This window comes from Eubalaena glacialis, chromosome 2 (genome assembly GCF_028564815.1).
Source record: "Eubalaena glacialis isolate mEubGla1 chromosome 2, mEubGla1.1.hap2.+ XY, whole genome shotgun sequence".
Lineage (NCBI taxonomy): Eukaryota > Metazoa > Chordata > Mammalia > Artiodactyla > Balaenidae > Eubalaena > Eubalaena glacialis.
This window is the reverse complement of record NC_083717.1, coordinates 124,249,293-124,273,405: the sequence shown is the minus strand read 5'-3', so window position 1 is coordinate 124,273,405 and position 24,113 is coordinate 124,249,293.

Genomic DNA, 24,113 nt, shown 5'->3' with positions numbered 1-24,113 from the left:
TTATTTGCATAGTTTTGGTAAACAGTTACTGAAGCTCTATATATCAATATCTTTATATCTCTATATGAACTTCCTATGCATCCTCTCTACAGTGATTACATGACATACCTCATTCTTTTACGAAATCTAGTCTGTTTTGAGAATTCCCTCATCTGATATTTCGGCTTAAATTACTGTGATCAGACAGGAATGTTTTGTAACTACATTATTCTGAGTACTGTAAGATCCAGTGTCTTCAACAATAAGAATTTTAAAATCCTATTTTTAACTTCATATCCACAGCCATCTGTTCACTGCTCATAAATACATGTTCTTTCAAATTTTAATCTTCAATTGCAAGTGGTGAATATTCTATGTATGTTCTCAAATCTTTCTATTTACTATTATATTTACTAATTTGCTCATCAATATCACTAGAAAGACAGTCAAGTTTTCTTTTTTCATTTATTCATTCATTCTTCATGTGTTAGTTAATTTAGCAAACGCATATTACTAACTCTGCCAGACACTGTAATGGTGTTAGTATAATCTTCCCAGTACAATTCAAAAAAAGCTGAAGGTGAGTAGAAATTAAAGTAAGGACAGTTGATTGAATACACACATCTATTTTGTTATCTAATGAAATTCTACCAAACCAACAATAATGTGAATTTTTAAGTCATTAACCCACAAAAGTGAAAAGAAAGAAAAAAAAAGACAATAGTATCACAATTGTGGAAGCTGGAAAGCATTAAAATGAGTGGAAATATACCTAACATAGCCAAGAAATCTGAATCATAAAGGGTCAATTCAGAACCAATTTAATTTTTTCCATAGAATCCTGAAAGTCACTAGGCATCTTGGATGCGGGGTAAAGGACAAGAAGGCTAGACTAAGGATAACTAGCTGAAAACCTGTTCAAGAGTCACTCGAGAATACAAATCCCTTTCTCTGCTCTGCTTAGCAAGATGATTTCTTCTCCTCCATTTTGCAAAACAACTGGATATTTATTCTGTGGATGAAAAAATTAAAAAGAATAAGCAGCAACAAAATCTCATTATAGGCAAACTAGGCACCATACTTCAGACTAAAGAAAATATGAGCGTGCATATAAAAGGTGCTGATTTACATGCAGCACCTTTCCTTCACTGGGTTCCTTGGGTAACCGAAACACTGAAGCCAGGTCTTTACTCTCCAAGAAAAATATTTGAAGAATTTTCTATCAGGAAGCTTAGTAGCCTAAGAGAAGAGAAGAGATGGGACGGTTCTGGACAGAAGGGAAGGGAGAGAAAGGAAAAGAAAAGAAAGACCATGATAGCACATCCTCAACTAAAATATCCAGTTAGATCACCCCATAGTAAAGCTTATATCTGCATTTTCCACTCACATGCTCAGGGCTTTCACAAGCTTTGTAGTGCTACAGTCTTAAATAGGAGAAAACAACAAAGAATAACTAGAAAGATTTGAAAGCTACTAATGGGCAAGATGCTGATCAAAACAAACAAAAAGAAAGAAAGAAAGAAAACATTTGGAAAAAATCACTACATATAGAGGAAAGAAAACATAAAAATAAAATATTCCAGAAAGATATAAGATACAGGAACTGTGAAACAAGAAAAGGGGTCCCTTGGCAAAGAAATATTCAACAAATTTGAAAGGAACTTTTGGACATTAACATTTTGGTGTCAGTGCTAAAAACTCACTAATAAGTGTTGGAAGAAAATGCTAAAGATATCTCCTAGATATTATGGGAAAGAGAGAAGGAGATGGACTGTAGGAGAGAAAAGAGCAAAATATTAGGAGGCCTTCCCAAAATGCCCAAATAATGTCCAAATAATTGGATAGAAGAAAAAGAAAAAAAAAAAGTAAGGGAATACATTATTAACATTCATAAAGATAATTTCCCAGAACTCTAGGGCATAAGGTCCAGATTGAAGGTACCCAACAATTGCTCTGCTCAGGGAAGACAGACCCAAACATCATTCAGGAATTTTTGAAAACTGGGGGCAAAGAGAAGCTTCTAAAAGATTCTAGAGAAAGAAAATAAGTCCTAATCAAAAGATCAGGAATCAAAATGGCATTACTCCTCTACATTTCTAGAAATGAAATTTATGAAAGACGGTATTCCCTACCTAAAAGTTTATAATGACCTGACATCAATTAAGTGTGTCCGGAGAATAAAGATATTTTCATATGTACAAAGCTGCAAAAATTTACCTATAAAAACCCCTTTCTCAGAAAGAGTCAGAGAACTACCTGGGAAACAAGAGTTAATTAGTAATATTATAATTCAAAATATTTATTTAGGAAAAAAGTAAATATGTAAGATATAGTACCATTCTCTTTAATCCAAACTTATATCTAGCTTTGGGGTTTTGATTTTGATTTCAAGGATACTTGAAGGTGAAGACAATATTAATGACACCTTTGCTTTTTTGTGTTTTCTTTTTCTATTTAGCTTATTGGTAATTTTTTTCACTTCAGTAAATATATATAAATAAAATTATTTAAATAAATACAGGTTTTCCATGGTCCTCAAAGTTCACATAACTCTTTTTTAGTAATTAGAAAAGTTCACTAATACTTTCTGTAGCAAAATCTTACTGTGGGTTCCAAAGTTTTTGAAAGAGGTTTCACCTTTAGTGCCTCCAAAACACTGTTTGGACAGTGGAATAAACTCTAGAATGGACTAGTAAGATGGAAAGTTAAGAAATTCTGTTGGATTTCTCAAATTGTTTTTTTTTTTGTTTTTTTTTTTTTTTTAACATCTTTATTGGAGTGTAATTTCTTTACAATGGTGTGTTAATTTCTGCTGTGTCACAAAGTGAATCAGCTATATGTATACACATATCCCCATATCCCCTCCCTCTTGCTTCTTCCTCCCACCCTCCCTATCCCACCCCTCTAGGTGGTCACAAAGCACCAAGCTGACCTCCCTGTGCTATGCAGCAGCTTCCCACTAGCTATTTTACATTTGGTAGTGTATATATGTCAATGTTACTCTCTCACTTTGTCCCAGCTTACCCTTCCCCCTTCCCGTGTCCTAAAGTCCATTCTCTACGTCTGCATCTTTACTCCTGTCCTGCCCCTAGGTTCTTCAGAACCATTTTTTTTTTTTTAAGATTCCATATATATGTGTTAGCATACGGTATATGTTTTTTCTTTTTCTGACTTACTTCACTCTGTATGACAGACTCTAGGTCCATCCACCTCACTACAAATAACTCAATTTCGCTTCTCTTTATGGCTGAGTAATATTCCATTGTATATATGTGCCACATCTTCTTTATCCATTCATCTGTCGATGGACACTTAGGTTGCTTCCCCGTCCTGGCTATTGTAAATAGAGCTGCAATGAACATTGTGGTACATGACTCTTTCTCAAATTGTTTTTAAACAATGCAAGATAAGCTCTGATCACGTATTTCTCTACCAAATACCATGAGTATGAGTCTCTGTTTTTTCTTGTACTTGGTTTTAGGCATCCATGTAGAAGTGGAGAATATTATTATTATTAAAATAATAATATTATTATTATTCCCTTTTGACAATCATTATAATATAACGCCAACACGAGCAATGAATTTTGTTTCTTCCCCCCTGCCCCTCTAGTATATAGTGCCTAACAAATTACCCACACAGTCAATAAATGCGAATAGATGAAATAATGGATGGATAAATGAAAGAGACAAAGGAGTGTGACAGAGTCCTCAGGATGATTTGGAAAGGAGATTCCAGGATGATAGTTGTACATGTACATGGGGTAGCCCATCCAGATTATAAATAGTTGAGATGATTCTGAAAGACACTTTTTCATAAAGATTAAATCTTCAGAATACCTGCTGCACCAAAATGTCTTGAGAGATGATATAGGTAATAGACAAAAGTTTGGGTTGAATTAGAGACATACACATATGAAAACTACACAAACAAGAAAGCAAAATTAACTCCAGAAAAAAAATCAAAGAGTAAACAGGGAAGAAAAAAGCTAAGCCCTTATTTTCTATAGTTGGAAGTCAAAACATAATGTTCCAAAACTAAAAACAAACAGCAATAAAAAAACAAAAAGCTCTAATAATAGAAGGTCATTATCTAGAGATATTGAGTCAATTTTCAAAGTAATCAGCTAAAAGAAATAGAAGCCACTGCTGCTGAGAAACAATGACAGTGGGATTCTGTTTCTCAAAATTAACCTCTAGAAATACTTGACATTTTTTACTATGTGCAAGGAGAACTGAATAAAGTAACAACTTCTAAACAAATAAACAAAAGAGGATTGATGTACTTGAGGATGGCCTCTGTTTGCCAGGCACATGCCCCCAACCATAATTCCACTCCAGGAAATTGTCTATACCCATTTTCCTTTGGAACCAACGTCACTAGTTATCTTTTCCTCCTGAGGTTAACAACACCATTCTTTCAAACTTCTCGTGACTGCAAAATCTCATTATTGTTTCATTAGAAGTTGAAGGGCTAGTTCTTCTAAATTTTGAAAACGTCTTATAATTTGTGAGGAAACTATACTAGTCCTCGACTCTTTTGTTGCCATTTTTTCTCATTGTTTTTCATCTGCCATGCTGCTGAGGATTATCATGAATTTTTTTAGCATAGCATTCTTCCTGGATTTCATCCTGAATTATTTTTGTATCCAGTCTAGGAACTTTACTTGTTACATTTTACATTTGCTTTATATCAAAACAAGCTTCCTTCTAAATCCACTAATTGATAACAATCTCAAGCAGGGATAAGTTTCAAGCCATTGAAGTGAATAATTTCAAGTTATTGAAGTGAACAGTTTGTTGCACACATTTTCTGGGGTTCAAGATTTTAAATCCCTCCTCCACATGTCTTCCTTCCAAGCAGCCTGTATGCATGATACATTGAAGATCAACTTTCAGTTTATCATCCTTACATCCATCTATGTCCAGATTTGCTAAGAGTCTACTCTCACTATTTTTAATTGCTCAAGTAACATTCATTTATTTCTTCTTCTATTCTGAAAATCTCCTTCTAACTCACTTTGCCACCTAATAATTATCTAATAAGCTGGTAATATTCAAATCAGATAGGCACTTTATGACCCTAACCTTGACTTGACCTGACTTGACTTCTTTGTGGCATTTAACACTAGTAGCCACTCCCTTTCACTTTAAATTCTAACTTTATAATTTCCAGGACACTGATTCTTTTCCTGCCACTATAGTTTTTTGTTTGTTTGTTTGTTTGTTCTTTTTGGCCACACTGCGGGGCATGTGGGATCTTAGTTACTGGACCAAGGATCAAACCCGTGCCCCCTGCAGTGGAAGCACAGAGTCTTAACCACTGGACCACCAGGGAAGTCCCGATATAGCTATTTATTCTCAGTATCTTTGCTGGCTCTTTTTCTTCTCTACTTAATCTGTCTATCTGTCTATTTTATTTATTTATTTATTTATTTTACTAAATGATTTCACCTATCCCCACAGCTCTAATGTAGCCACGTACACTTATTTATCCTCTTGTCTATATCTCAAGGTCAGGGGTTTCCAAAGACCTCCAGGTTAGAATTTGGCTGTCTCAGAATCCTCACCCTTAATTCATCATTTTACCTAAACTTCTCCTCTTTCTATGCTCTTTATCCTGTTACAGAAATGCCTAGAGAAGGGAATCACTCTGATGATTTTTCCGTGTGTGTGCTTTTCTTCACAGCTCTCTTTACAGGATCCCTGCAACCTACTGCAACTTACTCTTGTCTTTTCTCTGTATCTACTCCTTTCCATTCCTAGAGCAGGGGCTTCAAGGTTCTGTCTTGAGAAAGAAATACCAGCTCTACACCAATTAGTGGAATACTTAAGTAATTTATTTAATCTCTGTAAGCCTCAGTTTCTTCATGTGTAAATTGGAGATAACAGTAGTACCTAAGTCATAGGATAAAGTGTTAATTGATGTAATACATGTAACTGTTTTTAGCCCATTTCCTGACACTGATACATACTACTTTTATTCTTAAGGAGGTAGAAGACTAGCAAATCGATTTGTAAAGTGAAAAAGAAAAGTAAAAAGAAGGAAAAAAGACAAAGAAAGAAAAAAATATTCGTGTGTTGGAAATGGTGTAAACTCAAGGTTTATAGAACATTTGATTATGTCTCTTCATCACGCCTTTGTGGCTGTGACCAGATTCTTCCTCACCTTGACTGTAGCCTTAATTTTCACATTATATTTATGATTTCTTTTCCTCTCTTTGAGGAAACTTTTCAAAACTACTTTCTTACAGGTAGATTACATTGAGTAATATTTCCAAATATTGTTGTAGTAACTTTTAAAACAGTTGCATTTCTACAGGTTAGACCAGAAAGTGAATTTCTGTGAAACGAATCAGATTTTCACATTGAATTCTAATTTAATTCAGGGATGTGTTCCCACCTTGCTGATGACAATATGCAGCAGAAGATGCCAAGACTGCAGCTTCAGCTGTCATCCGCACGAATCAGGAAGAGTCAGCGATGCAAGCATCAGCTCTTCCCATAACATTTTCTTTTCTTTTCTTTTTTATCCAGGATGCAACAGATGTGAACAGCAGGGAATCAACTTTTATGTCTCTAGCAGAATTCCATTAATTTAAGACTTCAGAGACCACATTCCAACTTTGTCATTGATTTTCTAATTCCTTTTTTGGCAAGTATCTATACTGTGTATTGCCAAATAATAGGTTTATACAGGTATATACTCCACCAAAAAGTATATGCTGTGGAAAGTTATATCTTTATACTCCTCCACAGTAAAGAAATCAATTTAGACATAGGCAAATCAACGTTTATAAAAAATTATGTTGTTCTAAGTATCCTACTTTAATTTCAAGTGTGGACAGAAAGACTTTATTATTCGGTCTTATGGTGCATTTTCATATTAATTATCCACTGGAAAGAAAATGCTGCCAAGAAGTGTACACTCTTAACTTGTTCATGCACATTTCAGTTTGGCTTAATTTTTCTCAGTTCAGGTTTTTTAATTGAAACCGGTTCATCCTTCCAAAAATATTAATGGAAAGGGTTACAGTTGAACTAACAAAATAGTGCTTGAAGGCTCTGTAACCTTTAGCAATGCCTAGAACATTTTAAGCTACTCTAAAAAAGAAAAAAGAAAAACAAAGAAAAGCAGAAACGCTGAATGTTCTGCCCACACATAAGCATATGGGCCTCCCTAGAGACTCAAATCACAGGAAATTGTTCATGTTATCCCCACAGCTTCAGTTAATGCATGTAATAGAAATGGATATTAAAAATATATTCTCATTTATTGTAATATGAATGCAAGTGGAGAAAACAGTAAAAATCTGCAGTGTCTGCACATTTCCTAGCACTCCGGTTTGTGGGAGGGTAGGAATTATTTATGGACATTCTGGCACAGCTCTAATATTAAAAGGGCTACCTGTCTTTCTCCATCAAGAATTGCAAGTTTTAAAGTGTCCTATAGAGATTTCCATGAATTAACCTTCTTAAAAGTACAGGGAGAAATATCTGCTTTTTCATGGATTAAAAAGGACTTAGATGTGTGATGTCGGTGTAAGTCTTTTATTTGCATTTCTTTATACAAATTTACCATGTGACTTTATTAAACAGAAATAGAGGTAGTTATCTTTAGTAGGAAAGATTAGTTAGAGACAAAACTACTCTGGCATTTAAGACTCCCTGAAATCTTGTGTTTATGCCTGTAGTTCTGTGTTATGTGTTTACCACATACACAGAAACATACAAAAAACAGGAAAGTAACAAGGTTTTCAATAAACTAGCTTACATTTAAAAAAAATATGCTGAAGATAGTGGAGTTCATATTCTCCTAATTAAGGAGTATTTTCCCTGGCCTACTGGAATAAAAGGTAGTTAAATTGATATTCTGTTTTTTAACTGGTTATTAAACTAGGTCAATTTCTATATGTCGATTCCAATCACCAACATTGATTCAAGTATACATATTTTTTCATATTGAACACTAGGACTGTACAATCGTATCTAAAATAAATCTGCCCAATCATCTGAACTCAGGGACAGAGCCATGTGTTACTATTAGGGAAAAAAAACAATAAAAAAAAATAATAAACAAAGACCCGAGTAAGCTGGTGAGCCTTCCCACCTTAATTCATACAATTGAATATTTATACAGCAATATAATTTTCATTGGGAATAAACTAGAAATCTATGTAGAACAGGATATGAAAAAATGGGACAGGTAAGTAAAATATTTAACAGTACTATAAAGTGTGTAGCTGGGAAGAAGCAGCTATTTTGCTGAAGAAGGAGATTCTTTTTATCCAGATGATAGAAACATGTGCTGATTGACAATACCTTTAAAGATATCTGAGGAGGGGTTTGGGAGTGGGCAGATATCCATACAATTAAAATCTCAGTTTTCCATTGCCCTTGACAATGGAAAACTGAGAATAACTACATTCACTGTAAATGTCAACCTTCAGGGTAAGTTCCCTGATAAGGAACTTATCCCTGATAAGGTATCAGAATAAAAGGGAGACTTCACAATCATATTCTTTTTCACCTGTATATACTTTATATTATATAGCATAGGCTTTTTACTTGGTATATGCATTACAGATATGAAATACAGATTTAAACTTGTTCAAGATATTGTCTGAGGAAAAAAAAAAAACTTGGAAGAGTAACAAAAATATAGTCCAAAACATTTTTGGTGCTTTTGCTTACCAACTTCTTTTCCTCTTTTGCAAAACTCAACCCACAAAATAAATCCTGTGTGAAAATATAAGGTATTCTGTCCAACTCTTACTGCTTCCATCAAGTCAGTTACCCCCAAATGGCCCTACTTCAAACTGGCAGCGTGCCTAGACAGCTATCTAAGCAGATTTTTGTCTTAGTTTCTGTGGTTATGCTATAAGGCAGATTCTTTATTATTTTCCAATAAAATATTACCTGAAGAGTGATATAGGCTTAGTGTGTGATCTGGAAATTCGATTTACCTGTTTTGAAGGCAAATTATTCACCCACACTATCCAACTCTTTCCCCATATATAGTAATGTCCCTATTTAACAAGACAATAGAAATATTTGGAGATCGCCTTTAGCATAAAACAAATAAACAAACACTACATTGTTAGAAAGATGTGTGCAATGTAAGTTTGAAATAGAATTACATATATATAATGGACAAATAAACATATATTTGAAGAATGTTTGAACTCATATTTGACATTTGCAGAATTAAACACAGAGGAGGTATCAGTGTGTGTTTGCCCTAGAATGAACCCATTTGATTTGATAAATCATAGTACAATTTCAGCTTTAACTTTCTGTAATTCTCTGATTATGTATTTTTTAAAATGAAAAAAAAATATAAACAAGGAGTAATAAGCAAAGCCCCAAATCACCATAATTTGTAGTTAATCTTTTGAATCCAAAGTTCCAGAAGATAGAGTTTACAATTGGACATTTTAGCTCTTTATTCCATACTATTAATTTCAGCCATTACTGCCAAGAAATTGACAGTTACAAGCAATGGTTCCACTTCTCATCTGGAGTCCAGAGCCTCACTTTTTTTCCACAAATACTTGTATTGATTATATTCAAGGTTTCAAATGGAAAGCCTTCTGAGTTAAACAAGTTTTATGTTTTAAGTAATGTATTATGTACATTTATTATGAGACTCCTTTGCTAAGCTAGTTTCTTCCTGAAGAGTCTATGTGTACATGTTGTCTTGGCATTGATGCTATATCACCTTGCTGAGATAGGTTATATTTTCAGTCACAATGAAACAAAGTAACTCCAAGTAAAATGCATGCATCTGTGGAGCTTTAAAAAAAACTCAAGTAACAAATCAAAAGTAATACAAATAGACTTACTCATTTGAGAGAGAGGAAGAAAATAATGAAGAACTTTTCCTTGTTTCCATCCTTGTTCCATTTTGGTCACTACTGCTTCCTCAGCTCAATGAATTTAATATCATCAGACATGGCAAGGATGTAACCTGTGCAAACTTCTTTCTGTTTCTCATACAAATGAAACTTGCGATAAGTAAAATATTGTTTAAAAAAAAATGGAAATTTAGTCAGGATAATATAAAATATTGTAAAAACTGAATATAGTTGTAATAATTGTAAAACTAATTCTGTTGGATATTCTTGAGTGAGAGTCATCTGAAAACATGAGTGGACAAAACAGTGATAGAATAGTTCCTTCTTGGGAGATGAATTTTTAGTAATGTAATAGTATAATAATAAATATTCATTGAATAGTTATAGAATTAATAATAGTTGCATCTCTCTAGGAATCAAGCAGACATCTTTAGCACAAATCTACAGAAAAAAAGCCACTGGAATTGAAATCATTTGCAGATGATGTCACCACCCTTCAATAAAAATTTAAAAGCAGGCAGATAAAGTTATATAGTCTGTAAGAAATGTTCATTGGATAGCTTTGGCAATTTTCAGAGCTCTTTGAAATAACTGGAAACAATAGCATATGGTGCAAATGGCTAAATTAGAGAAAACTCAATCACAAAAGCAAACATTGACAAACAGGATTTGGTTTAAGAGAGTACATGAGAAACTCATTCTGAAAACATATCTCAAGCTAGAACAGTAGTTTTCGTTTTAATTGTTTTCGAGTTCTTTGGTCTAAAATATATATGCTACTCTTCACATGTCTCAGCAGTAGACTTGGCCTTGGGTCTGTGGCTTAGCTGAGCACTGGAATGAGAGTGATTAGAGTGGTTGAAGATGGGGTGGATGACTGATGAGGCAATTTGCCCTTTCTATATCCACACAAGCTTTCCTGAATCTAACCTTCTATCCTGAAAAGAAAGGCAGCAAAATCTCTGAAATGTGACATTTTCCAGATAGAACAATCTGAGAAACCCAATTACATTCTCATTCACTCATTCTTTCTTTCTACTACTCTCCTTTACTGTAACTAAAATCAGAGATATAGTTATGGTCTCAACAGGGCAGCCAGTATCTAATTGCATCCATTTTCAATTAATGTTTGATGAAGCAGATTTCTTCAAATTTTCATCCTGCCTATGCACAAACCAGTTGCGTTTGATCTACACTTTTAAATTATAAAATTCTGTATTGTACTCAATTTTAGAGGTAAATGAAATAGCAACAGAGAATAGTTTGTGGTCAAAGAGTTTGCAGGATGAATATAATTTGCCCAGAGTGAAATTAGAATAAATATCCATGAGATTCTCATTAGTCTTTCTTTTTAGCTCAGTTCCTGACAAAGGCAGATAGTATAGTGTGAATACATTTATTTTCCATGTGACCTGGTCAGTTACTTGGTAATGGCAGTGGCTGACATTTTTTAGGGAAAAACCTAACAACTTAACTCTGAGTGCACTGCAAGATAGCCAGCAACATGATTTTATTTTTCAAAGATTTCCCAAGATGGGAGAAATGTTCATAGATAGACCTGACAAGCATAGTGATTGCTTTTCCTCTGGGTAATAAAACCAGCTACATTTTTCTTGCTTTCGCCTGTATTTCCTAAATGCAAAAGAAAAGCAATTATCACATGAAATATATGCCTAAGGTACTCTTCCTACGTTAGGCATCTATTTCTCTTTCTATTCAGGATTTCCTTTTGGAAGGACAGAAAAAGTCCAGGCTATGTAAGATACGTCTCCCAAATAAAATATTTGTGAGACTTGGAGGGTTTCTTTTTAATCAGTTTTAGTGACTCTAATCTAGACCGAAGTCAGTTTTTCTCTAATTATAACAAGAGAGATTCTCCTAAGCCTATTATTTTAAAGAAAAAAAGGCTTAGAAACAAGAAAAATTCTCATAGTTAGTCACCTTCTAACAGTTACTCTCTTTCATTTTTGAAGCTTTAATATAAAACAAGCATCTGAGACAGGTAATTAACTGATTTGAGATTTATGTAAAAAATCCTTATGTTCTCTTTAAAAATTGTATTTCTTAACTTTCAGATCTTTCATAGATGTTTTCTCTTTGCTTCAAGCAGGAAATTTAACTTAGTATACCACTGTTTCCTAATTAATATCCATAAATGATAAAAACAAAATTAAATTATGATCTGGGTTTGGATAGTTTATAATAAATCTCAGGCTGAGAAAAAAAAGGATACCTCGAATACCTTTGGGAAAAAGTAATGAGTTTGATTAGATAGTAAAAAATTCAGTTTCAATTTTGGCATAATCTATCAATAATGCCATTTCTCCCTCATATTTGAAAGGTCACCCTAGTTAGATCTAGTCAACTTTGAATCTAGAGGGTCCTCAATAAACACGTGTTTAATGAATAAATGAAAAGATTAATTTGTGAAGTATATGTCCAATATCTGTCCAAATACACATATATACTGAAATACACCCCTGCACATACATCAGGAACTGTGCTAAAATGCAGAGAACACAATGATGAATGAGATAAACATTATCTTAGATATGATGGAACTTTCATTCCAGTGAGAATGAAAAATTGTAAACACATTCTTTAAAAAGACAAAAAAATTTACAACTTTTGATAAATTCGATAAAAGAAAATCAATAAATCAATGGGGTAGGGAGTGATCAGATATTTTGTTTAGAGTTAGGGAAAGTCTTCCTGAGGAAGTGACTCTCTGAGCTGAAATCTCAAGGAAAGGAAGGAGCTATCCATTATCGGAACTGACAGGGAGAAAGGGAGGAAGGGAGGGAGGGAAGGAGGAAGGGGGGAGGGAGAAAGAAAAGGAAGGAAAGGAGGAAAGGAAGAGAGGAATAAGAAATACTTGTTAATTCTGGAACATTTGTACTCTAGAATTACTCTTCCCCAGCAATGTTCTTCCTGTGCAAAGATCTTGAGCAGAGAACTGGAGAGGAGTCAAAAAGGAAAGGTAAAAAAAAGTCATGGCTTTCACAAATAAAAATATATTCGGTTCTGAAAACTAAAGATGAATAAATGTTACACAGATCCCAAGAAAAGTTATGCAATACATTTCTAAATATATTGAATTTCACTTATAAGAAAGATTAATCACCCATAATTAGCATCTGTTCATTAATACCAAGTGTAGCCAGATTTAACTATAATTTCCTATACTGATCATGGTGTAAAATTGCCAAGAACAGATTTCTGAACTTCCACAGGGCATTCAAAAATCCTATAGTGTGCATAACTGAGGGAAATATGTCTTAGGGAATAATAAAGTTATGTAAATATATAACTGACAATTGGTAATAATGCCAAATTAAGAGGTTTTCTCCAGTGATATGCTATAGAAGCCTGCCACCCTATATTAAGGATTAAATAAATAAGAAACCCAGATAACGACACAGGCATTACTGGTAGAGCATCTATGATCTCTGGAAAGAAATAGAGCATTACTAGCTAGGAAGAATCTCCTTACCAAGAGGTCTTTCTATAACTTTTATCTTTGAATCCCAGTTTGATCATCTGGAGGTGTACAGAATACTTTCAATCTTTCTGCTATGTAACACCCCTCTGAACATTTGAGGAAAAATATCATATCCATATTTATTTTTTCCAGGTTAATCATTCCTTATATCTTTACCTCTTACTCTTATTTTTGACCATGTTGGCTAAGCTTCTCTACACACATCTCAGTTTATCTATATACAATGTAAAGTGTGGTTCCAAGCAGTGAGCACAGTATGCCAAAAAGATGGTCAGCTCTCTGATATTTCAAACCTGGAGCTAGATGATGACTGGGAACTCAGTCACTAGTCAATTGGCTCCATAGTTTTTAAGGCCTCTAGCATATTAAACATCATCCATCAACAACGGTTCAACGAACATAAAGATTATGTGAACATAAGAATGAATTAAGTATTGTATAATATTTTATCAATAATTCTGTATCCACAAATACAGAGAAAAGTCAGTAAAGGAAAATCAGATTAAACAAAAAAATGACTCTCAATTCAAAAATTCTACCAGTAATCTGATACAGTGTAGCCTTTCTCATTGAAGTTGCTCTATTCTTAATCAGTAAAAGCAGCTTCCTACATACTCTAGCTATGCTTTGGGTTAATGCTTTAATCTCTATTAAAGCATCTTCATTGGCTCATTGATCAGGATGACTGAACTTAGTTTATGGGTGTGACAAAACAATTAAAAAATTTTTAAATGTCACTGAGCTATTTCTATGTAAGCTGAATTAATTGATCTTTAATGTGTATTATACTAAATGCAATTGTGACAACTTTTCAAAAGCATATTAATACTGAGAAAATGTGACGTTTATATCAAAATAGATCACATATCTTAAGTTTAGTCTCTCAATTTTTCTTTACCTTGATTTCCTCATCTTTGAAATATATTTTGATTCTGTTATCATCCTCTTCCCAGTATAATTTTGCAATTATGCCTTATCTTTCAATGGTGAAGAAATAAAGATTTGAATGACAAAATGAATGATTGTATAAACAACTGATTGAATAAATGCAATAAGTATTTGGTGAGCACTTGAGTTCTACGAGAGATGAAGTTCAAGAAAAACAGAGCCTTGAGATTTCACTAAGCAATTCTTACAAATTGGATATAGCTAAAGTCAACTGAATTTGTAATAGTTAACAGATACCCTTAGAAGTGTATATTAAGGTTGCCAGTGGGAATCAGGAGGTCAAAGGGCAGAATAGATGCATGATTATTCTCCAGTATAGGCTCAACACACAATCTCAGAACTATAGATTTTATAAACTCCTAAAATCCTGAGAAAGATGAGGGAAGGTTCTAATAATCATCTTAAGACTTACAAAAGAATTTTGTGCTGTGGGTATTTGACAATAATTGTGAATTGTTTGAACAGCAAACTGATTATAAGATTGTCCTCATCACAATAGTTGAGCACAACAGCTTGATAACAATGCATTTGTGAATTTGAAAGCCAAATATATGCCATGCCTTTTACATATGTAATTGCTTTTGCTCATACAAATAGTGAAAGAGAGATATGTTTACCTGATTTTTAAGGAGTACAAAATTGGTGGTATTTTTTTATTATTATTATTACTTGAAAATGAACCTCCCCACACACACACACACATTAAAATGCCTCCAAAAGTAAAAATTACCCATTGTAAATAAAAGAAGTAAATGAAATTTGCCTTGGTGTTTCTCCACCAAAGGAATAATTTCTAAGTTTTTGATATACATTATTCCATATTTCTCCCTAGGCCTGCAAAATTCATATTTCTTGTATTTTGTAAATAAGTCAGATATACACAAATTTGTGTATGTATACATATATTTTTTCAAAGTTTTTCAACACAATGAAATCAAACTATTCCTGATGCTTTTTAAAGCTAAAACCTTTTGTGTACACCTTTTTAAATTAGTGTATATACATAGATTCATTCCTTTTAATTGATATAGTACATTGCATGTATGTTCATACTTTATTCAACCAATTTCCTACTAAAGTCAATTTAGACAGATTCCAATTTTTATGAAAATCAAGACTACAACAAATGCTACAGAACATATTTTTCTACTTTTTCTATTTTTCATGTTATTATTTTTGTAGAACGGTTTCTTAAGATTATTGGGTAATAAAGTTTGGGAAATTTTTATAGATAAAAACTGAATTCTAAAATATTGTTCCAATATATATATCTATCAAAACTATATTGGAGTACCTATTGCTCCCCACTCTTTTCAAAAATAAATGTCATTAAAATTTTCTTTTTAATTTTCCTAATTTGCTAGAAAAACAAAAGTGACAAGTCATCATTGTTTTTATTTGATTTTCAGAGAGACAATTTATATTTAAAGTCAACATGCAGGTAGTGAACAGGTCCACATTCTATCCATGGATATAGAAATACGACAACTAGATTTGTCCTCAGGAGATGCTTTTTGACTGATATTTCAGTCACAGACAGTGGGATTAGCAAACAGCAGTGAACAATGAAATAACAACCGTTTATTTGACTTTTGATTTCTCAGAACCTTTCAGTATCCTCCCATTTACTTGCTTCTGAGAGGGTTAGACTTAGGTCTTAAAACACCATGGTATGTGGATAAAATCTTATTCACTTACTTACCCCCTCACATCAAAAACATTAATTTTTACCCTTGAGATGTTTACAATTTAGTGATGAGTCTCATGTGTAAAACAAATAAAATTAAAAAAATTTAAACCCATAAGGATGGCATTGTATAGACTTCATGGATACAGAAGAAGTAAAGTAGGAGAAAATTAGTTGCAAAGCCCTCAATTAACAGAACAACTAACAATTTGGTTTTCTTTTTAAATCACAGAAAGAACCTTCAGATCTTCATGATTACCCTTGTTAGCATAGAGAGCATTATAGGAAGTAAGAAAATTGTGCAATCATCAGCAAGTAAGCTAACCTCATTGTGGCTAGTAAATTAGGAAAGATAAGAAAGCAACGTTTACCACACAAATAGAAACTGATAAAAGAAAGAAAGCAATCACTTTTCCTCAACACTGGTCACCAACAAAAAGTGCAAAGGAAAGCATTAAAGATCTGTGCAGTTTTAGGATTGCAGCTGTATTTACCATGCACTCTATCTCTGTTGCTGTTCTCCTGGCAGAATTTGACCCTGAGAACCACCTTTCAGAGATAACAATAATGATTTATATACACTTAAAAATCAGAGGAAAACTTATGAGTTTCACACAAGTAGTCTGTATTTTCAGAAAATTAATGTCGTTTCCAAATACAATGCTATCAAGTAGGTAGGCAAAATGTAAATATCTTTGAAAAATATACCTCTATTATCCAAGTTGAATATTTGGTGGGGAGTAGAAGCTGTCAAAAGCCTAAGCATGTGCAGTATTTCAACACACGGACATAAACACACACATATATACACCTAGTTTTAGCCACTGAATCGCTCATCACCTTGATCCCAAATATATACTCACAAGTCAGTCATGTTTATAATATGGATGAATTTATTTAGCTCTGTTTCAAAACTGAAGCTTCCTTGGGGCTAATCTGACCCTAACTTTAAGCTCTGGGCACACATTGAAAAAAAAACCCTTCTGGTGTGTCAAGTTCTCGTACCTGAGTATCTGACTTGATAACCCACCATATATCAAGTCTTTCTGGGATGGAGTATTTGTTTTCTGAGTGAGGTCACTTCAAGGATTGGAGTTCTGCATCTGAATCTGGGTTTTATGGCCAGAACTTCCTAATGGCCCAAATCCTCTTAATCCTATAAGGACCTGTGAGTGTCACTTGCTATGAGATTCTTAATGATGTCTTACTGATCTCCAAAGGCCAAGGTAAAGAGTAAAAATCACATGGACCTTTGAGTATTTTAGATTTAGGAAATGTAATTAGCCTAAAGATTACTTTATTTCCTAAACTTGTACTCTTTACAGTATTAATACAAGGTTTCCTTTTTTAATTATGGAGGAGCAGATCGCTTTAAAAGGGGTACAGCTTAAACTCTGAAGTAATAGATAAATGATTCATTTCACTACTCCAAAGCAAAGACACTTAATAAGAAGCTTCAGCCAATCAGAGCTGCTACACAAATTGATGAGGCTCATCTGGACAGTTCTGCCTCCTGGTCTTCATAGAGACCATGAAGCCATGGAGCCATGGAACTGCCACAGACAACCAGTTTTAAGAGGGAAGGATCTACACTTCATCTTTGCCTCCATTTGCCTTTGATATATTGTGCCAGGGAAAAGTTCTCATAATGTCCTGGTTCACTACCCACCCATAGAACCCGAAAGACCTTTTTCCAGAAAGATTCAAGTTTACACGTCAAGCTAATAATGTAACAATATAAACTTTATAGCATGGGCCTAATCCAGCACAAAACATGAAAGGCGAGGTAGAGAAGATGGTGAGTGTAGGGGAGAGATATGTGAGTGGGCATTCACAGGTGATTAGTCAGGAAACCAAGTAAGGCCCAAGTAGTGTGATACTTGGGCCTTATGTTATGGGCTAACATAAGCCCAAGCTTATGTCAGCACTGCCACAGACTTCAGACCACTCTCTTCCAACAAGAGCAGGAGTGTGCTTTGTAAAATTAAGAGGACTGAACAGAAAAAACATATTCCAAAGTTGCACAATACAAAGCACATAAAACAGTAAGCGCCTATATAGACTGTAAAGGCTTTCTTAGGAAGGAAGCAATTCCACTTTCTCCGAAGTACTTCATTTTAAATGGCTAGTGTAGGCACATTCTTTATCTTCAATACTAGTTCATTTATTATAGGCAGTGTAACAACTGTCAGATATTTTAGAAATAGTGCTAATATGGGCACACACTAGAAAATCTTTAAAGCTTAACAAGAGGAAAACTTTATAGAGTGTGAAAAAATCCTATTGCATTCATATCTTCATTTTTCCCTTGGTGATTTTTATGTTAGAATGACTGCTGTGATTTTAATACTAACACAATCTGTTCACCCAGACCTAGGAGAGAGTGATTAGAGTTTTAAAATAATACACAAGATTCTTTATTAGAAAGATTTAAGATTGTCAGAAAATCTTTAAGTTGCAGCTGTTTCACTCTTCAAAGGTTTGTACTTTAAGTATCCCTTTATTCAAAGGTAATTGATTGGGGATAGAAGTACAAATAAACATGTTAATTTATTATTTTTGCATTATGTTTTACCTGACTTTGGGCAATAACCAGACATAGAGGTTAATTTTGTTTTCAACTTCATCTATAATTCCTCACAAAATTCCTATACAATTACAAGAGGGGGAAAAAAATTGAGCATACAAGATTTGTTTTATTTTAATTATCTGCTACACATTTTGGAGTGAGAACATCCCTAATAACGGATATGGCTAAACAATAAATTTCTTGATTAAAGAAATAAATTTAGAATAAATATCATTAAGCATTAATCACTGAGTTAATTAAAATCTCATATATATATATAATATATATATTTTATATATATATTATATATATATATATAATATATATATTTTATATATATATTATATATATAATATATATATATAATATATATATGCATAATACCCAAAGTCTATTTTGAGTACTTACGATATACAAGTGGTGCTGAAGGAAGAGAAACGTGGTGAATAGACTTGGATGTAAAATTTGCCTCTGCCTCTCAGGAATTTATATTCTAATAAATTTGGAAATAGCCCCAGCCCTTAAAGAATGTACAATCTAGCAGAGTGTTAAAGTTAACAAAATTACAAGTGAACAAAATTACAGAACAAATAACGGTTTAATGTAGTGTAGTGGAAAGCATATGTGCTGCAGAAATCAAAGACTGGTTGGTTTGTTAGAGGCGGCTTCACAGAAAAGGTGAGACATGGGTCAGGAGCATGTATCAGTTTATTATTATGCTCAGTTGTGTGTGACAGAGACTTGATAGCAGTGGCTTAACCAAAAGAGGGATTATTTTTCCCATGAAACAAGCAATCTAGAGGTAGACAGCTTGGGGATAGTATGGAAGCTCTAAGGCACTATTACATCCTGGATCCTTCTCTCTTTCTGTTCTGCCAGTTTTACCATCTTTAGCCTGCTGGTTACAACTTAGTTCCTGCACTGCCAGCAGAGTATCTGTGTTCCAGACAGATGAAAGGCAAAGAGAAACCTACCTTCCTGAAAGCTTCCCGTAAACTCACCTCTCATTATCCAGTTATGTCATATGGTCACCCCCATGTACAAGGGACCTGGGAAAACATGTTCTATTTTATTTTTAACAGTCTACAGTGGCATACTTATGCATCAGAGAAGAAGGAATAAGGGGAAAATGTATTTTCAGAAAGCAACATGCAGTATCTGCTTAAGATAGGTCCAAAAGTTTCAAAAAAAAAAAAAAAATGCAATGTGATGGTGAAACCAAGCAGGACCCTGTGGGGTTCCTGGGCACAAAAGCATTTCAGTGCCCCCCATTTCTTGTAGGGAACAGCCTCCAGCCTTCATGACCTTCCCTGAGTTCCAAAGGGCAGATTCGAACAGTTGCTAATCTGGGGAAGGGAAGGGATGCAGAGTCAAGGGAGGAACAGCCAAGAAACAATAGTGCAGCCTTGGGGCAGGGTCCTGGCTCGACTCAAGGGATACACATATCAATGTCTTTAAGCCCTTTATAGAATTTAAAACCCAGCAAATGGAAGATGTCAGCATTCTTCATACCAGAGAAGACCACCTGAGGTCAGATTAAAGGAACCAGAGAAGCCTCATCAAGAAGATTACCTGGGAGAAGTTTAAAGGAGTACAGGCCCTGCACACACCCTAATCTTGTCAGCAACCCCACCCTTGAACTATTGCTATAAAACTCCTCACTAAATCCTCCCAGTTTGGGACACACAGTTTTCAAGGGCAGGATCCCGCTGTGCCCCTCTTTGCCTGGCAAAGCAATAAAACTATTCTTTTCTACTTCACCCAAACTGTCTCCAAGATTTGATTCGGCACTGTTGCACAGAGGCCGAGCTCTCGGCATCAATAGGTAGTAATGAACTATTAGAAGTTCCTTAACAAGGCAATTGGGAAGAGAACCAGTGCTTCATAAAACTGAGTTTGGCAGCAGTGATATGGAAAAAAGAGAGGTGATCATGGAAGGAGGCAGGCGAATGACCTAGAACAATGTTGCCATCTCATATAAAATGTAACAAGAGCCTGTATTTGTGTACTGATAGAGATAAGGAAACAGTAGAGGAGATATTTCCATACCTGAACAGGATGCCATTTTACACAGGTGTTAAAGGACAGAGAAAAGTAAAGATTACACATTTTCCAGCCTGTGAAAGTTTTAAAGTATTTGTAAGATCAGTTTCCTGATTTGAAACTGATTTCAAATCAGGAAAACCAGTTTCCTGATTTTCCTGATTTAAAACATAGGAAAGGTCAGAGATGTGTTCAACTTTACAAAGCATCAGTGACACATCCTTGACCAAACTCATTTTCTAATTCTTAGTCTAGTACTATACCATTTTCACATATCATTTCCATGACATATTGTATTTTATATAAACGTATTTTTAATAAGAATTTATATTTTATAGATATAGTAAATTCTTTTGAGTTGCATGAAGATTAGGAAATCTAGAATCTAGTAAATTTTAGCTTATTTTTATTACTATTTCTTATTTTTCAAAATAGTTATAGTATCTTTATGCTAATATATTATAAGAATATTGCTGGAAATCACATTTCTAGCCTGCAGAAACAAGAAGTAAACAAAATGTATAGGCTTCCTCTAAAAGATTAGAAAGTGAAGAGAATTATCCTGTACTGATAGAGACTGAGAATATTTTATTTGCATATTTATCATAGAAAATTTGCTACAAGCAGATACATTATTATAGAGAGGTTATTTTAAAAGTCCTGGTGTTGACTCTTTGATAAAAAGCCATTCACTTTTATAGTATTTATTTTACTAAAGTTTTACGCAGCCATATAGTGCTCTCCCCACCGCTAAAACTCTCGAGACCAATTTATTCCAAAGAGAGAAGACATTTCACAGAAGACATATCTTGCTATCTAGGTCTTCCTGCTACAGATTCCAACTAAAGTAGCAAAAGACCACTGATTTCTCATCTACTTTTCCCACCTCACACTCATCAGAACTGACCTCTGCTATCTCCCATTTTTTTTAGGTCTTTGCTTTCTTCTTAAGAATGGGTCGATAAATTTGGGTTAATATGTTTACTTTCAATAATGACATATTATCTTCTCCTAGACTGTGTTTCCTTTTAATAATCATGTACCTTAATGGAATATATAAAATGGTTTCAGACTTAATAGGAAAATAGCAGTTGTACATCTCTTCAGGTACAACCACAAATAACACATCATTCATTTATGCAATCAACAAATATATCTACTACATGTTAAACATGTAGTAGACATGTAGTAGACATGTAGTAGACATGTTAAACAAGTAGTAAACATCTACTACATGTTGTATCTCTACTACCAGAGATACAAGTTTGAGAAAAATAGCCAAGACTCCTTCCCTCATGGAGCTTAAAGTATGGTGGGAGGCTAGATGTTAACCACATAAAGAAATAGAATGTTCCAAACTGTGATAAATTCCATAAATATAAAGCATAAGCTTCTGTGAAAAATTTTAAAGGTGAGACTTTGGGGGAACAGAACAGAGAGAAAGATTTACTCATAAATGATTCTGCACTTAATATATGATTTTTTTTAACCCAAAATTTCACTTAATGGTCTTTTCTATTTCTTACTCTGGGGTTATTATAAAACTTATAATTTGATATAAACATCTTAAATTTCTAGCTAAAACAGTTTTTCCTCTAAGTGTGCAATTCATTCTGAAGACTGTATGGATTGCAGTTTATGGAATTTAGAGGGAGAGGACAAATAATAGAAGTAGGGAGTTTTTTTTCAGCTCATGCTCGAAAGAATTATCCTAGAAGTGATACAGCATATTTTAGGTCACAGTTTAAAATTTTTCCAGAGCATCAACTCTGGAAAGCATAATTTCTCCACCTGTTCATGAATGATGCCTATCATTTTCAGAAAATCCTGTCTTTTCAAAGTTACTAATTTTGAGTGAGCTTGGAAAAGTAAACAAGAGGCTATACACAAGCCACACAAATGATTAAGGAGTTGGCAAACAGGTCTTTTGAGTAATGATAAGATTAAAGAAATTGAAATAATTTAGCTTGCAGGAGAAAAAATTTAGTGATAATATATTAATAGTTTTCAAATGTGTAAGAGATTAGTAAGGAGGAGATGGTAACCAGATGTTCTTGATCTCTACAGTGGAAAGAACAAGATTAAATCAGCTTAAAGTTCAGCCAGAGAGATCAAGGACAGACATTACTTTCAGAAAATAAGGGAATATAAGCACAACAGCAGACCACCAAAGGAACTTACGCAGTCTCTGACATCTGTCCGATACTGTTTAGATACAGATCTGTTTGAGGGTTCCTCCTGCCTTATTTCTCTTTTATTATTTGCATAAATTGGGAACAAGATTTCTTGAGAGATTAACTAAAAGCCAAACTAGTAGTAAGATTTAAGCAGTCAGAGGAGGAAGAAAAGCAACAGATTTCAAAACAATAACAATGATTTCATATTTGCCCTCAGGAAGCAGAATAGGAGTTGAGTCCAAAATCAACTGAGATCATGTCTTTAAACTCAATTTTTTTACCATGGAATCCAAGATTATTTGGAGGTTAACTCCCTTCTAGTCACCAATATGGAAGAAATTTGATTCATGAACTCTGAATATCTTTGCAATTCTTCAACAATCTTGGATCTTGACAACACATAACATATTAATGTTGAGCCTTTTAGAAACAAACTTGATAATACAAAACTAGTTTATTTCTCATTCTTTATAAATTGGTGGTTAAGAATTAAAGTAAATGGAGTAAAATAGGACCATGAACAATTCAGGGCCAACAAATGGAGAGTATCTACCATCCTTTGAAGCTTAATGTTAATGATAATAATGGCAATTATACTATTGCGTACTTGAGTACCAGACAATGTGATAAATACATATTTTATTTAATCCTCACAACAACCTCATGAGTTGAGTACTCTCATTACCTCTAACTTACAGATAAATAAGCTACGACTTAAATAAAAAAGTAAATTTGCTCAAGTAAATGACGGTGTTTGAATTAAACATAAGTCCTTTTGATACCTGAGGATAAATTCTCAACTGCTATGAAATACATTTACCAAAATTCAATGAAGTTTACACTACTCTGTTGTAGAGGAATTTCCCAGAAGAAATTCTTCCTTCCATTCAGGTGCTAGAAATGACTATTTCTTGAAGGAATTATAGGAAAGTAAAGTTATAATTTATTATGATCTATTTACTAGTTAATATGTGTCCTAAATTAAATTTTGTGAAATTCAATTATTCAATTGATAGGAACTGCCAACTGCCAACTTTGGAAAAGCTTTATGAAAATTGATTGAGATGAAGGTTTTAATTACTTAATCCACAGCACAAGCGAGACAGGGCAAGTTTCAGGGGTGACCAAATAGTTTATAAAATATAAGCAGTAAGCAAAAGGAATTGGATTATTTATTTTATAAGGCTAAAACCTTTTATAATGGCAAGATGAGTGTCTGACTGAAATACACATACTTTACATACACTAGCACTGTGACTTGCTGAAAAAAAATTGTTATATTTGCTTCTGAATGAACAAGTGACATAAACTTCAATTATTATCAGAATTTTAGTTAGGCCTTAGAAAATACT